Consider the following 14,650-nt stretch of genomic DNA (forward strand, 5'->3'; position numbering starts at 1 on the left):
TTCCACTGAAGGATCATATGATTTCATGAGTAGAGTTTTCTTTCATTTTCAGTCGAGTAACTGTGGGGCTTGTGAACCTACGTCAGAGTGAAAAATCCATAGCGAGGATTTTCAAAGGGAATAAAGGATAGGGAGTATGGTTTTTTCATGGAGGATTTGGTATACCTCCATTTAGAACCAAAATTTCAGAGCTGTAGATGCTTCAAATCAGACACTTCCAATATGTCTCCAACTACAAACATGAAGTGCGAGATCAGCTCTATCATGAGCCACTTGCGAAAAGTCATAGCCTGGCAATCAACTGAACACCAGAGGCAATATTCCCAAGAGGTTTCCCCCGTGTGTTTAAGAAGCCCAGTTTCGGGAGGCGGCTCAAAAGAGTTCAGTCCTGACACCCAGTTCGGTTGCTGGTTTCCCTGGTGAGAATGATGACAAACGAGTCGGTTCATGCCAAGCAAGACAACGGCTCTTCTGATTTAGATTTTCCATCAATAAGAAGAGCTCACAAAGCAATAAGTTGTGCCAGTCGGGTCAACAACAGATTGCAGAGTGTTCTGATTTTTCATTATTTGATAAAATAGATAAACCTCATGCAATACCTACCCAACAGCAGGTTAGAACCCTCTCCAAAGAAATTAAGCACTCATGCTCTCATGTCTGTGAATGAAGACAAGTACAGACGCCGAAGACTGGCTCACATTCAACCAGCCATTGACTAATTTTCCAAACAGAAATACCAACGAGCTTCCCACAGGTTCACCAGGAATTAACAGCTACAGTCAAGAGTGGCATTACCTGGGGAGGGAGGCGGTTGGCAGGTATGAGACCCCCACTAGCATGACGCAGAGCAGCACATATTTAGCTTACGTGATGGAGACCGGCAGCGCTGTTATCTGCCCCCACAAATGCACAAGCATCACAAAGCGTCTGCACGCAGCCCTGGGCATCGCCAGAGAATATATTCTTTTTTTCTAGCGCTGTGAGCTGGATGCAAGTGCCGAGCATCAGCTCAAGCTCTCCAAAGGATGACATGGTGCAAACCCCATCATGTCACGTAGCGTGGCGGGGAGGTACGACAGAAAGTGCTGTGGTCAACCTGGTCCATGGTCTGAGCCTGACCAGAGGCTCACTTCCACTCCTCAAATCTCAGCAGTCCTCAGAGGCAAGGAGAATAAAATTGGGACCAGTAGCTACACTTGCCTCTGTACCTTAAAGCGAACCTTGATAGGTTGATTTATTTATTTTTTATATCTCATGGTAGGAAAGCATGAACATTTACTGATAGGAAGCTTATTTTTCTTTGGTTTCAATTCTAGCTGTAGCAGGGCTTTGCTTTTATGTTGGAATATGCCTCGCAATGCAGTTTTTCAGCATAATAAACCTGAGGTACAGAACTGACCTGTCACAGATCATTGCAAACCTGGCCCAGATTTTAAACCCATCACAAAACAGTGAAAGACTCTATATTTTATCTTTTATCCTTTTAACCACAAATATAATTTATTTCATTCTTTGGTAGGACAGCGAACACAAGCATCAGTAACAGAGTAGAGATACCATTTAAAACAGGCGGGGGAATCTGCAATCCCTAGGCTGACACTGCCTATGTTATATATGATATTTACTCTCCCTTGAATTCCTGTTCGTGAGGTTCTATGTTCTGTTGACATTCCCCAACTAATTAGAGCGACATTTTATGGTACCAAAGAGACATTCCTTCCCTTTCAGTCCCAGGCCTCCGAATTCCCTTATTTCTCATCCGTATTTGATCAACAGGTAAAGAAATGACAAATTGGTCGTTCACAATTCTCTAGATGAAACCTACATCTCTGTGTGTCTCTAATGAAGCTAGCCTAATGTGTCATGAATTTCTGATGCTATCTTTTGGAAGCACTTGCAATGCAGAGCTTGTGTGAAACAATGTACCTACAAAGCTATATTTTACAGTCTACCTCCTCATATGGGACTCACACACACACAGGTGAAAAAGCACTTAACACTAGTTATCTCTACTCTATTGAAAAAGGAACTTTCCAATTTTCAGTTATGTTAATACAAAACCTAATGTCCTGTGGAAGCTGATGCGAGTTGTGCATGCATGAATTATTATCGATTTTCCTGCAAAGACTTATCTCTGGACGACAAACAGTCTCAACATAAAAATTAAGGTGAAATACTCTCTAAACTGTCTTACACAAAAGGAAACTATTTCCATTATTCTGTGGGTAAACTGACGGATACTGCTATGATATCTAGTTAATCCTTTCTGGATGAGCATTAGATTTTTCTTGGCACGGCATCTTGTACTAGTAAAAAAAAAAAATAATAAAAAAAAAATTTAAAAATGCTGTTGCCAAGGCATTAAGCAAGAAAATGTTGAACGCTATTCTTGCAAAAGTAGCTCAAATAAACTATCAATGCCCAGGATAAAGTGGAAAAGGCATGAGTCAGGCTAAGCCGTTATATCTGCTGGGGAGAGCGGGGAGCCACGCTCCGCACACAGGCTCTGCCTGGAGCAAGCGGAGAGCAAGCGGAGAGCCTTCCTGCCGGAGACACCGCCGAGTGAGCTACCTTCCAGGATCGCAGCTTTGTGTTTTGGTGGTGACTCAGAGTTTAAGCTTGTCAGAAAATAATTATTCCGCCTACCCAGGGAAAACATTGATCTTTACATGAAAACCTCTAAACTGTACACTTTTGCACATCATGTACACCAAACCAGAGATTAATAAATGATGCTACAGTACTTCACAGGCATTTCGGCTCTGCCTTCATTGTGTTTTCATTCTCCCGTGTGGGGTATGCTCAGTGGGTGGACTACATTTCCCCCAGCACACTGTAATTTCATTTCTTGGCGGTTTTCCATTGTTCATCACGGGAGTTCCCAAGTGAAGCGCATCAAGAGTTTTGTGTCCAAGTGAGGAGTCCACAGCAAAGAAGATGCAGATACGTGAAAGGAGAGAACAGCAATGCACTGATCAAGGACTGAGGATCAGTGCGTTCCGACTTGGGAATACAAAATTTGCCCATTTTTTCTGCCTGCAGCGGCAGATGGGGAAGTTACCTTCTATTCCTTCACCACTGCTCCACCAGGAAGCTGCAGTCAGGGAGAAGGGCTTTTTCCTCAGCGTGTGAACGCCAAGAGAAGACTTCATTTTCCAGTGGTTTTACCCTGAATGGAAAAATCTGTTTCTAAACTAGCTGGCCAGGGAGGGAAGATGCTGAGACACCAGCCGTGCTAGAGACAGCAGAGAGGAGCACGCAGTTTCTGATTTTATGTTCAGAGCAAGTCTGGTGATTTACTGAAATTACTAACCATTTGCACTGCTGTAAATGAAATCAAAAGCGGACTTGGAGTTAATACATGGGCTGTACCGATCCCACATAGCTGTCAGTGCTTTGTTTTTTCCTCCCATATCACAAAGGCAAGTAACTGCACAGGATCCCCAAATACACTATCTTCTCTTCACTACAAGGAAAATGAATTCATCCTGATCACTCCAGTAAACACTACACCCGCTAAAGCATATATTTAATCAAATAATTAGGAGAGGTGCAGGGGAAATGTGTGCTGAAAAGATAATGTTGCACTTTAAAGGATTCATTATTGGTTATTACATTTTACATAGAATGTCATTTTCTCTACTAGTTAAAGAAAAGGTGAAGAAAGAAAAACAAAGTCCTACAGACTAAACGCTTCAGCTCTGTCTAAATTATAGACTGCTAAGAACACGCCTGAAATTGGAGGTGCCACCTTTCAAAGAGGCACTGCCATTATGTTGCTAACATGGCACTATCTGATTTTTCTCTTTTCGAAGTTATTTCTCTACCTTCGAGCACTCGAGCAAGAGAGATCCACGAGCGTTCTGGCAGAGCGTTTATATCCTATCACGCCAAGACCCGGCACCCCCAGCCTGCTCGCAGAGCATGTCGGACCCGCAGGAGCATGCGATGCAATTAGGGCTCAGGAGACAAGGGTGTACATCACCATCCTGCGCGGGAAGGTGCCGGAATATGCGAGTGCTTGGCAAAAACCAAAGAAAGATGATAAAAACGAAGCGGAAGCACGGCAAAAAGGAGGGAGATACAAATAAAGGAGGGTGTAAAATGCTGATCCTCACCCTCATGTCAACACCCAGCAGTAGTTTTGATTTAACATGGTGGACGCTGAAGGACAATCCAACCCACGAAACCGCTTAAAATCCTTCCCCGCGCTTCACAAACTGCAGCTCTCTTCACCCTCAGCTGAGGAGTATTTTAAAGGCAGAAGACTGACAAATAGTTAAAAACCACCTATTGAAAAGTGTCTGCTGCTGGTTCTGCTGTTAGTATTGAGATTTCCTGTCAGCCTTTACAGAAATTCTTTGGGAGTCTGACAGGATTAAGGGGATTAATACATTAAAGCATTATTACAGCTTTCACAGGGGATTTTCAAAGACTTTACACTGTGATCTATTTGTCCTGTTACATAAAACGAGCATTAATAGGCCGATTGAAAAGAATCGCTGCAATCGATAACCTTAATTTTTGTAAACATATTCTGCTATCAGAATGAGGAGTTGAGGTCACCAGCCCACCCGCAGCGTGTTACTTAATTAAGCGGCATAAACGTGTTTTCGGTGTATGCCAAAGGTTGGCTGGCCCGGGCGTTACAACCTGCTGCTGACGGGGAGGGATCTGTCAGCCCTGAACCACCAACTCCAGCTCCCCAGCCCCTGTGGCGTCCCCGCTGGCTCACCCCCCGGACTGCACATCGCTATTCAGAGACCCATGCTGCGACCTTATTGCCAAATGGCACCCTTTGGGGAACCGGGTTTTTACCTTAATGAAACGCTCATGGGTAGACGGCTGGCCGTCATTTGCTGGGGCGCCGCTGCTCTCCTCCTGGAGATCACCGCGCTGGGGACATCAGGCTGCCAAGTCCCCTTCCCGGCCCCAGCCCTCCCCAACGCCAGCCTGGCATGACAGTCTCCTGGCATGGTGTCCTGTGTCCGGCGGGGACAGGGTTAACCCCGCCCAGGCTCCGGCAGGGACACCGGGATCCCATCCCGCGGGAGCCGTTTCCCGCCCGGAGCTGCCGGGGGCGGGGGCAGGAAGTCGCCGCTTGGAGCGGGCGGGGGCGTCCCGGGTCCGGTGGGTGAGCGGCGGTTCCGGAGCCGGGTTTGTTTATTCCTCTGTCGTTGTTTTCTTGTTCTGTTCAACTGCCTTTGTCTCAACCCGCGAGTTTTGCCCTTTTTTTCGGCCGATTCTTCCCGTACTGGGAAGCCCGGGGGAGCAGCACGCGGTTCCTTGGTGCCGGCTGAGGCCAAACCGCGACGGCCCTTTTTTGGCGCCCGACGTGGGGCTGGGAGGGTTGAGGGAACGGGAGAGTCCAGCCGGAGCTTGTGAAAACGGATTCGTTGTGTGTGTTTATAGCATTAGGTGGATAGTCGCTGGTCACCACGTTGCTGGGTTTGTTCTCGTGGCTGTGTGATATAAATTCCCATGTGGTTTATGTCCTCCCTGCGATGCTGTTTCTCATCTCTGGGCAGCGAACTGGAATGGGAAACACCTGGGATATTGGGCAGCCTGAGAGAGCAGCACGGGGTTCTTTGGTGCCGTGTGAGGCCATAGAACCCCACATGGCTCGCTCAAAGCAGGGTAATCCTCACTCATCTCAGGATCATAAGCAGCACTTGGCCTTGCTGATTTTCTAGGCTCCCCTCACATGGGCAGGCTCTGCACCCCCCCACAGCCCTGCGCTCTCGCCCTCCTTTACATTAGAGACAATTTCACATCTTCATCCTTTCAGCGTAAACTTGTTTTCGTTCAGAAAACTTCCCTTCAAAAACTTTCACAGGAAAAAGGGGCATAACCTCTCCCCTCTGTTGTCATTCTCTAGCTGCTGCCTGTAAATCTCTCAAATATTTAGGCACAGACAGACAGATACTCACTCATTTGTTGCAAATCAGCGTAAATCTGTACAGGTGAGGATCAGGGCTGCGTTTTCCACAACGATGTCTTCCAAAATAGAGGGGCCCTCTGTCTAACCAGGGGCTCAGCTGTAGCGAGGGGCTGGGTTCCAAACCTTCTCTTTTGCCCCGTACTGTTGGGCTAATGCAGAAGAACGGTCCTTGCTTACACATGTCCCAGGTTTTCAGACAGTACTTTACTAAACTAGCACCTACGTAATTCACAGACCTTAAGGGATCCATGAACCTCTAAATTAGGAAAAGAAGAATTAGCCTTGGCTTTCACATCAAGATCTAAAATACAGGAAGATTAAAGTTGGGAATCTTATTTTTCTAAGCCAGACTAAGTATCCCATTCTCAGTGAAATACAATAGCTGTTGTGGCTCTAATTTCCCCAGGCTGTTCTGAAAATCCAGGTACTATGAAATCCTTCAAAGACTGAGTGGGGGTCACTCACCTCACACCCATTATCTTCTCAAAGTGGTGGCTTAGCCATTGAGTCCAGTCTCAATTAAGAGCTATTAATGAGCTACTTGTATCAGTGTGATGTATATTATCGTATAAATGTGATTGTCAATTTTTGGTTGCTATGAAATGCAAGCTTGGCTATGTGAAAAAGGCTTCACGCTGAGATTTCAGCATTGCCATGCCAGGCAGAAAAGAGGATGTTATCTTACAATAGGTTAACAACTCGTTAAGGAGTTACTAAAGCATTGAGACAGCCGGTAGTCTGGTGGGTGGAGGGTTAAAACTAATTTGAAGGTATGTTGGGAATCAAAGATATCCAGGGAGGAGAGACTGCTGTTGGAACCAAATATCAGGCAGATTATTAAAAAAAAAAATAAATAAAAAACCAACCCAAAATTTGTATATCCAAATGAACATCCTCTCCCCTGACGGCAATCTAAGTATATGGGCTTCGCCTAAGAGCAGGAGACATAGCACATGATAAAGTGGGTATTGCAAATGGCTTGCCAGCTGGATAATGGAGAATCAGAGAAGTCTCTTAGATCTGATCTAAGCATAGGTAAATAGAAACACTGTTTTCTTTTATTTCTCTCCTCCTTTCTCCACGACACTGCCAGGGTGCTAGCAGTACCTATATTTTACAAAATATTTCAAAATATTTTTTTTTTCAATTTATATTTAGTTCTATTTTAGTTTCTTTTTTTTTTTTAAATATATTTGGCTCTTTTCTCAATGTTCGGTGTCAGTTCAGGTCCCCAAAGTGTGTGCACTGCAGGTGTGGCAGGTTGCGTCTGTGACAAGAGGCAGGGGCTGGCTTGGGAGGTGACCACGCAGGGGGCTGCGGGGAGAGCCATTAGCGGGGATTGCTCCTTGGCTTGGTGGGTTCTGCACCTTCAAACCCACTAGCTTACTCCTGGCCACAGTCCTCTCCTTTTAATTTTGGGGATCAGGAGAAACTGTCATACTTTTGCTGGATTCAGCAGGAACATTGGTGTGCACAAGTCAAGGGAACCTTCTCGAAGTCAGAGGTCAAGAGAAGCTTTTCCAAAATTTCTCTGCTCCTTTATCCCACCCTTCATCCACTAAATCAAAGTGATTCGCAACACCTGACATAGGCAAATTGTTAAAAAATTGTTAACAAGTGGTTGCTGCTATTCCTTTTAGTATTGAGATCTCCTGTCAACCCCTTCACGGAAATACTTGGGTAGTTTGACAGGATTAGGAGGATTAATATATTAATGCATTATTAGAGCTTTTATAGGAGACTTTCAAAGACTTTAAGAGTGAGATCCATTTGTCCTGTTACATAAAACGTACAGTAATTGTCTTAATTGCTCCATTGTGACTAGGTATTGCTGCTCTAATAGTACTGCATGTCTAATTGTGCCAATTGTTCCAGGATCTCGCAGCAGTACAAAACAACAAGGTGAGCCAAACACGGGTCTGCTCTCCGAAGACTTCTCTCACCACAACCCTAATGGCCTTTCTAAACTGGACACAGGTAACAAAACCGATTCTGTAATCCTAAAAAACCCTGTCCATGCACACGAAGCAAATACTGTGCAAAGGTAGCCGTGAGGACAGACTTGTTTCCTTTCACCCATGTCCTGGTTTGAGGTAAAACAGAACCAACTTTCTGTTCAGTAATTTTTACTTCTTAGTTAGGCCTCTTCTAACTCTCTGAAATTAACAGCACGTTGTGTCTAAAATGGTTCATTCAGAGCGATAAGACAGTTTGTGCTAAGGCATGGTATGCACAGAGGCTCTTGCTTATACTTACTGCTATAACAACCAACGTCAGCTAATTTCGTTATTTGCCCCGTTGGAGGGTTGTAAGCGTAGAGGCATAGAGGGGTCCCACCGGCGGGGAGGAGCGGACAGGACAGGGGACCAAAAATTGACCAACGGGGATATTCTATCCCATCTGCCCCATGCGCAGTACAAAAGCTGAGGGATCAAAGGGTCAGCTCTTTTCCTTCAATGGCTGACGTCCGAGGAGGACAGGAACAGGAAAGTCTGTTCATCTGCCTTTGATCCCGATCCGTGTGTTCCTGACTCCAACTCTGGAGCCCGGTTCCCACCCGTCGCTGAGTCCAGCCTGGGACTTCCCCAGTGCCTGCCGGTGACATCATCCTGGGAGCTTAATACAGTTTTGTCTATACTGTATCTATTTCATTATTTTCCTTTTTATCTTATTATTAATATTTCATTAAAGTAGTTTAGTTTCTTCTAAACTCATAAATCTCTTTATCTCTCCGCCTCCTCCCCATGCACCAGAGGCTGGGGGGGAGCATCTGTCGCCTGCCATTGGCCAATTTGGCCAAAATCACGACAGATTTATTGGCGCCCAACGTGGGGCACAAGCAGAGCTCTGATAGATTGCCTGAATAGTCTGAATTCCAACTTTTTCAGGGAGAACAGACTGTTCACATTATGTCATTCTTACATGAAATCTTGTATCGTGTCCTTAGAGAGTTTTGTATGAAATTAATTGACGCAATGGGGATTAACTGGTCAAATATTTTGCGTGGTTTATTTATTCTCTGTGTTTGGATGCGATGGTCTAAGCGTGCTATGTTGGTGTGGATTTGCCTTCAGCTTGGATAACGGTTCTACCTGCATATCTTGGGCATCTTGTGATGGAGTCTTTTACTAATTACACTCTTGGTTTTACCTGGGGAAAGTTTACTTTGGCCTTTGATGATTATGCCAAAGTGACAGTAACAGAATTAGGGGATGAGAAACCTTCGGGCTGTTTGGAAAGTGAATGTTACTTTCATTCGTACGTGATTTTGTTGTTGGGTTTCCTGAATGCGTTGCAGGGGTGGTTTACAGTTAAATATCAGTGCAGGAGTGAGTATTATGTGACATCTGATATTGATACTCAAACCCCACGGCCAGAGTCAAAGATAGCAGAAATTCAGACAATCCTGCCGCTAAAAACCACGACAACCCACAAAGTAGACATGAGTGCAAATTTCAAGGGGGCAAGTCAATACGTGAAGTAAAAAACTCACTGTTGAAAGAGGGCGATGTCCTTTTTCCCCTGTGGTGTTTTTGTAGAGGAACCAAACATTACCCCAAAGCTCTTGCTCAAGCAGCATGCAAAGAAAGGCAACGAAGGAACGTGACCAGATGTGAGTTGTGCTGCCCGTGCACGGCCGTTGGCCTCCTGGCCATGCACACAGCCTGGGACCTGTCAGTGGTGAGGGTCCTTTGCTGGATGCACGGTCATGTATTAATTTGTTCATAACTTTGCATTATGGATAAGAGCCAGTTGTCCGATGAAGACACACTAAAAGACACAGGATCTATGTCCTTTATGCCCTGCAAAGAAACACGCAAAAGTGATGTCAGAGATACAGCTGGGTGGGTCTCACTTGGAGTGACATTTGAGAGACAATTAGAAATAGATAGTAGTTCAGGCAGTTCTCAGTAAAATACTTTTTGCATCAAACAATGCTGATTTACCGTGGAAATGGGCAAACAGCATTTCGGCTCCATCAGGAAAAGGAGATGTCGAATTACTGAGGACTGACCCTAGTGTGATGGCTGGGAAGGGCAGCCTAAGTAACTGGGGGAAACTAGCGGACGAGAACACAGGAACCGCTGGATTCTCACCTATTCGGTCTAGCTTTTTGCCTCTGTCGAAAACAGCCATCATGTGCTTCTGAGAAAAAATGCGAGAATAATTAGAGTAGGTAAATGAGCGAGAACCTACATTTCAGGAGGCTCTTCTCATCTCTCAAGTAGCTTAAACAATGAAGTACAAGAGCTGATATCCTTTTGAAAACTCGCCCTGATCCAGATCCCTGGCCACTTGCAGAGACCAGCAGAGTTGCCTTGGCTACTCGCTTTGGGGGCTACAAGCCAGGCCACAGGCACCACAACACATTGGGTCTTGGAGGGAACTTAGGCTCTCTGAATTGGATCAAAATGCTCCCCTCACAGAGGAAACCACACATTTGCCTCTTCTTCATAGCCTTTCTCATTCTAGAGAACAAAAACTTCATTATAACAGTGAGGGGATTATAGAGCATCCTTTTTTTTCCGAGAATTCAAAGCAGTTAGAAAAACAAACTTTATGACATGGTCACAAATAATCCACCTTGAGTTTTCTTATTCTAGTTATTTTTCGAGTTCTCTTGCATACTTGATTTCACCTGACTAAAGAATCAGCTGGATTCCCAAAATGTATTCCACAGAAGTCCAAATGAAAATGCCTATGGAGATAGTAAGAGAATAGGGAAAAAAGTGAGGTCTGCTGTGTTGGAAGAAGAATTTATCAGCAAGTAAATAAAAGAGACTTCGAGTCGGGAAGAAGTCCAATCTAATCTGCTGAGGTCCTTTGTCCGACTGCGACATCCCCTTCCATAAAGAGAGCAGGTTCTCGTTTCAAAAGCGTACAAGATCACTGCACAGGCAATTGATGCTATCCCCTGTGAAAGCCTTTCTGCAGTTAGGGAACAAACAGCATCACACTGATTTCTTTCCCCCCAGATTTGCTGCAATGGAAATTGTGTTTCTCAGCATGCCTTCTACATCTAAATTATTCTTCGAGTTGTTATCCATTCCATAGGGTACACTGAAGTCACTCACACAACATCTCCCCATTTGAACTCTCTGCGGTCGCTTTGGTCTTTGGAAAGCATGGCTAATATCTGCTGCAAACACAGGCCTTTTTTTTTCTCACTATTTTCTTTAACTTTTTGTATACAGGCAGGTCGGGAGAGGGGAATACCTGTTTCCCATGGTGTTGGCAGGAGCCGTGCTCACCGGTCCTCTCCACCATCTATTTAAATGTCTGCATCTGCTTTAAGCTGACAGAACCCAGCCGGGGTAATGAGTTTGCCCCCCGTGTGTGACTTTGTTAGCACTCAGCTTTGTAAAGAAAGGAGATGGATTTGCCCAAAAGTTGACTGGGGAGAGACTTGAGGCTAAGGTTTAAATATCTGTCACTAGATCATAGAAATAGAGAGGAAATAAATATATTGATGGACTGTTTGCATTTCTTCCCATTGTGGGCTTTAAAAAAAGCTAATTTGTGGGTTTCAAGCATGTTAATAAGCTGTCAGATCGAGATGAAGAATTATATAAAGTGCAGTAATTGAAAAAAAGAAGAAAAGCACAGAAATTAAAGAGAAATCTTTGTCCTAATTTGATTTGTGACTTCATTGTAACAGAATAAAGCGTGTGTAGATATTAACAATTCATTTACATAACCAACTCCAATCAAGCAATTCAGATAAATGTGCATTCACTTCTGCAAAGGTGGGAGGATTCATTTTAACCTATTAACACCCTTCCTTTCAGATACATTCTTGTCTGCTTTCTTCCATTACCAGATAAAGTTGTTTATTGGTGAAGAAAACAACTTACTGGATGGCAGGGCATTTAATTTTCAAAGCTCCAGGGTTCAGTCAAAGCATTGGTCTTGATCTACATACACCAAAGAAGGAAGAAACCAGAAGGAAAAAGGGACACGGTGAAGAAGCAGCGCTGCCTGTAGTCCCCGTTTGAAAGACGGGAAACTGAGGCACAGAATAAACTGCCTTGCATGAGCTCTCATGGGAATTCTTTGGGAAAGAAAGGGATCCTCTGAGGGGTCTCTGCTGCTTTGTCCCGCTTCTCTTACATCCTTCATTCTTGTACGTAGGCACCAGTGACAAGATTTCTAATAAAACCTGCCACCATTTAAAACACTTCATACCATTTACCACACAAGGCACATACACATTTTTCCTGCCTGTCACACGCAAAGAAGCAGAGGCAGAGAAATGTAAGTGGCTCATCTGAAGTCAAAGAAAAAAAACCCTGAGGCACAATAAGCCATGAGGACTGGCTGATCCCCAAATCCTCTGTTTGTACTCAGCTTGCCCTCAGCACTGTGCTGTGCGGGTTGTTCGTTGCTTACGTTGTCCCTGGTCATAATTAAATAGAACAGTTTCGTAGTTCTCCACTGAGTAGTGAAACAAAAGGCAGTCAGATTCCCAGATCCTCCATTTACTGGTATAGGTAAAGCTGTCTTTGTCTGCGTACGTTACTCAATTCTAATTAGCACTGTAAAGGATTTTCATGACTTTGTAGTTTTCCCTGCTCAAAAGTAAATCCATCCTTAATACCACGGAGAACATATTCTGAGAAAGTCGGAGAGAAGGGAGAATTAGAGGAAAGCCCGAGTGAAGATATGGGAGAGGATGCCAGGTACAACCACTGAAGCAAATAAAGTGAATTAGTTCAAGAGGCAGCTAACCATTCTGCTGAGAAAAGGAATTGGAGACAGAATGGCAATGCAGGGAGATCTGAATGGTGATATAAAGCTAACAGAGACAGCACTGAGGAGTTCAGCAGCCACATGTTTTGTTCTCATTTACATGGGTATGAGATCGAGGTGACCAAATTGACATGAGGGTTATTTGTACACTATTTGTCTCTGTGTAGCAAAGAGCAGAAATTTGGCTTCCTTTTTGTCATAAAGTCTTCGATCTGTCATAAAAGAGTGGATTTTTTTTTCCTCTTCTGCCAGCTGTCGAGTGAATGATGGGTCGATTGAAGGCTTAAGCCACAGAAAATAAATTTCCAAAGCCACTTGCTTCCTATTCATTTATACACAGTAATAACACACATTTGATAGCCCCCATCCGGCATCACTTTGATGCTTAGGTGGCCTACTTTCCACCAAAATCATGCACTCCTCCTGTTTCCTAGTGGCCCAACATCTCCATGGACCAGCTAGCAGGACACTCGTAGGGAGAGCCCAGCAGTTTAGGTATAGTCCCCGTGACATCTTGTTGCTGTTATTCTGCATATAAAGAAGTAAGCCATGATACCAGCAAGATCAACTTTGGATCCTGTAATTACCATTGTCCTTGATAAAAGCTTATCAAAAAAGGTGTAATGTCTTTCCATGAAAAATTTAGTAGCTATGGCACGTAATTTTGCCACTGGGAGTTCATTCTGCAGAGGACCGAGGTCTACATTTGCATGCAGGTCTGCCATTCACCGCCTTTGCAAACACCATGAGACACCTTTCATGGTTACAGGCGTGTAGTTTGGAGCAGTTCTGGGAAAGAGACTGGAATTTCACCAGGGTGAACTGAGCCAGTCATGGCCTGGTTCTGTGCTTTGAAAAAACCTCAGCCACCAGTAAAACCTTGAGATCACCCATTGAATAAAAAGAGGATGTCAGATGCTTCTACAAGTGCAGGTCTAGGTCTTGAAGGCACTAGCAACCATAAAATGCTCCTGTTTTGCACTTCAGTTTGACACAGTTTACAATAAGGGAAGATTTCATAGCTGGGTGTAATGGCCTAACTTTAACCTTTCAGCTAAGTTCGGGGCTTTTGCAGATTTTTTTTAAACTTCAGATAATTTAGAGCTTTTTAGTGCAGCAAGTGTGAACGTAGCATTGAACAGAGCATCGGCAAGAGATGTGGCAGTGTTTTTGACAAGCTGCAAAGAGCAGAGGATGCGCCTGCGGGCGTGTGGCACCAAGAAGGCATCACCCACCTCCACCCAAGGGGAGACCACCCAGCGACAGGGAAGCAAGGCCAGTGCTGTGGGGCAGAGGAGATGTCTAAGACACAATTTCCATGGGACAGCTTCATAGGAAATACGCGGCTTGATGTTGAACCAGATCCAGAAATGTAATAAATAAAAAAAAATTATTCGGTTTGAGCCAACTGAAATACCCTTGTTTCTAAACAGCAAATCAAACTGTTGCAGTTCTCTTCCCCTTATTACAAACACTAATAAGGTTAATGTTTTCACATGGAAATTTCTTATTTTGCAGAAGCTGCATTTTCTATTAAAAAAAAAAAAAGGTAAAAATCCGAAACCAAGCCTTTCTAAAATAAAATTTTAGTAAGTTGATAACAGTTTAATTAACATGGATTAAGTAGTACAGCTACACAACCTCTTCTGCTAGAAGATATTCAGTCTACGTGGAAACCAATGCCTTCCGGAAAAAGCGGCTTTTGCAGGAGGGCTGGGTATTGCACTCCTGTCTCTGGATTCTTACGCAGTCTTATGGACAACTGAATTTCATTATTATTGTCTGTTTTGGAGATGGAAGACTTTTTTTTCTCCCATGGCAAAGACAAGACGCAGTAATTTGGGAAAGAGGAGGCCAGGGAGCAGTGAACATCTGCTTTGATGGTTTCCCATGTTTGTGTGTTGATCGCAGCTTCCCACACACTCAGCATCCTCAGCGCCCAACCTCATGTGCTTTCCT

The 14,650-nt window shown here is 44.2% G+C and overlaps 1 long non-coding RNA gene across 1 annotated transcript; it reads left to right on the plus strand.

Moving 5' to 3' along the window:
• The first annotated feature begins 5,095 nt into the window (after positions 1-5,095).
• On the plus strand, positions 5,096-11,644 carry LOC134523671 (uncharacterized). Its single transcript, XR_010073378.1, has 3 exons — positions 5,096-5,157; positions 7,817-7,918; positions 11,137-11,644. It is a non-coding gene; the product is annotated as an uncharacterized LOC134523671 (long non-coding RNA).
• Positions 11,645-14,650: the final 3,006 nt, after the last annotated feature.

This window comes from Chroicocephalus ridibundus, chromosome 15 (assembly GCF_963924245.1).
Source record: "Chroicocephalus ridibundus chromosome 15, bChrRid1.1, whole genome shotgun sequence".
NCBI lineage: Eukaryota > Metazoa > Chordata > Aves > Charadriiformes > Laridae > Chroicocephalus > Chroicocephalus ridibundus.